General features: G+C 58.8%; 1 protein-coding gene across 1 annotated transcript in view; it reads right to left on the bottom strand.

The window, feature by feature from the left end:
• fstl5 (follistatin-like 5) overlaps window positions 1-2,500 on the bottom strand; it is a 133,156-nt gene that overhangs the window by 76,328 nt on the left and 54,328 nt on the right. The window lies entirely within an intron of this gene.

Genomic DNA, 2,500 nt, shown 5'->3' with positions numbered 1-2,500 from the left:
GAGACGAGGAACTGAACCCGGATCGCCGGGAGAGAGAGACGGGGAACTGAACCGGGATCGCCAGGAGAGAGAGACGGGGAACTGAACCCGGATCGCCATGAGAGAGAGAGACGGGGAACTGAACCGGGATCGCCGGGAGAGAGACGGGGAACTGAACCGGGATCGCCGGGAGAGAGAGACGGGGAACTGAACCGGGATCGCCGGGAGAGAGACGGGGAACTGAACCGGGATCGCCAGGAGAGAGAGACGGGGAACTGAACCGGGATCGCCAGGAGAGAGAGACGGGGAACTGAACCGGGATCGCCAGGAGAGAGAGACGGGGAACTGAAGTCGGATCGTCGAGAGAGAGAGGCGGGGAACTGAACCCGGATCGCCGGGAGAGAGACGGGGAACTGAACCGGGATCGCCAGGAGAGAGACGGGGAACTGAACCGGGATCGCCAGGAGAGAGAGACGGGGAACTGAAGTCGGATCGTCGAGAGAGAGAGGCGGGGAACTGAACCCGGATCGCCGGGAGAGAGAGACGGGGAACTGAAGTCGTATCGCCAGGAGAGAGAGACGGGGAACTGAAGTCGTATCGCCAGGAGAGAGAGACGGGGAACTGAACCGGGATCGCCAGGAGAGAGAGACGGGGAACTGAACCGGGATCGCCAGGAGAGAGAGACGGGGAACTGAACCCGGATCGCCGGGAGAGAGAGACGGGGAACTGAACCGGGATCGCTGGCGTAGCAGTGCAGTGAGAGAGAGAGACGGGGAACTGAAGTCGGATCGCCGGGAGAGAGACGGGGAACTGAACCGGGATCGCCGGGAGAGAGAGACGGGAACTGAAGTCGTATCGCCAGGAGAGAGAGACGGGGAACTGAACCGGGATCGCCAGGAGAGAGAGAGACGGGGAACTGAACCCGGATCGCCATGAGAGAGAGAGACGGGGAACTGAATCTGGATCGCCGGGAAAGAGACGGGGAACTGAAGTCGGATCGCCGGGAGAGAGACAGGGAACTGAAGTCGGATCGCCGGCGTAGCGGTGCAGTGAGAGAGACGGGGAACTGAACCGGGATCGCCGGGAGAGAGACGGGGAACTGAACCGGGATCGCCAGGAGAGAGACAGGGAACCGAACCCGGATTGCCGGTGTGACAGTGCAATGAGAGAGAGACGGTGAACTGAAGTCGTATCGCCGGGAGAGAGACGGGGAACTGAACCGGGATCGCCAGGAGAGAGACGGGGAACTGAACCGGGATCGCCAGGAGAGAGAGAGACGGGGAACTGAACCGGGATCGCCAGGAGAGAGAGACGGGGAACTGAACCGGGATCGCCGGGAGAGAGACGGGGAACTGGACCCGGATCGCCAGCGTAGCAGTGCAGTGAGAGAGACGGGGAACTGAAGTCGTATCGCCAGGAGAGAGACGGGGAACTGAACCGGGATCGCCAGGAGAGAGAGACGGGGAACTGAAGTCGTATCGCCAGGAGAGAGAGACGGGGAACTGAACCGGGATCGCCAGGAGAGAGAGACGGGGAACTGAACCGGGATCGCCAGGAGAGAGAGACGGGGAACTGAATCTGGATCGCCGGGAGAGAGACGGGGAACTGAAGTCGGATCGCCAGGAGAGAGACAGGGAACTGAACCGGGATCGCCGGGAGAGAGACGGGGAACTGAACCGGGATCGCCGGGAGAGAGACGGGGAACTGAACCCGGATCGCCAGGAGAGAGAGACGGGGAACTGAACCCGGATCGCCGGTGTGACAGTGCAATGAGAGAGAGACAGGGAACTGAAGTCGTATCGCCGGGAGAGAGACGGGGAACTGAAGTCGTATCGCCAGGAGAGAGACGGGGAACTGAACCGGGATCGCCGGGAGAGAGACGGGGAACTGAAACCCGGATCGCTGGCGTAGCAGTGCCGAGAGAGAGACAGGGAACTGAAGTCGGCGAGTCGGGGGTGTAGCTGTGCAGTGCCCTACCGCCTGAGCCAGGACAAGGCCTTGACAAGGCCCTTAGTCTGCTATTGTTTTATTTTTGTTCCTGTGTGTTTATCTGTGTGCGTGTGTGTGTGTGTGTGAGTATGTGCATGCGTGTTTATCTGTGCGTGTGTGTTTATCTGTGTGCGTGTGTGTGTTCTTGCTTATCAGTGTGAATTTCTACATCTGCTTACTTGTCATTGTTCCTTTGTGTGTGTGTGTGTGAGAGCGTGCATGTGTGTGAGTGAGCATGTTTGTGTGCATGTGTGTGTGCATGTTTGTTTGTGTGTGTGTGTGTGTGTTTATGTGTGTGTGTGTGTGTGTGTGTGTGTGTGTGTGTGTGTGCGTGCGTGTGCATGTGAGAGAGTGTGCATGTGTGTTTGTGTGTGAGAGCGTGCATGTGTGTGAGTGTGCATGTGTGTGTGTGTGTGTGTGTGTGTGTGTGTGTGTGTGTGTGTGTGTGTGTGTGTGTGTGTGTTGTGTTGTGTGTGTGTGTGTGTGTGTGTGTGTGTGTGTGTGTGTGTGTGTGTGTGAGTGTGCATGTGTG

Source organism: Engraulis encrasicolus, unplaced genomic scaffold (genome assembly GCF_034702125.1).
Source record: "Engraulis encrasicolus isolate BLACKSEA-1 unplaced genomic scaffold, IST_EnEncr_1.0 scaffold_26_np1212, whole genome shotgun sequence".
Lineage (NCBI taxonomy): Eukaryota > Metazoa > Chordata > Actinopteri > Clupeiformes > Engraulidae > Engraulis > Engraulis encrasicolus.
Note: the sequence above shows the minus strand (reverse complement) of the source record. Positions and strands in the feature narration are given on the sequence as shown.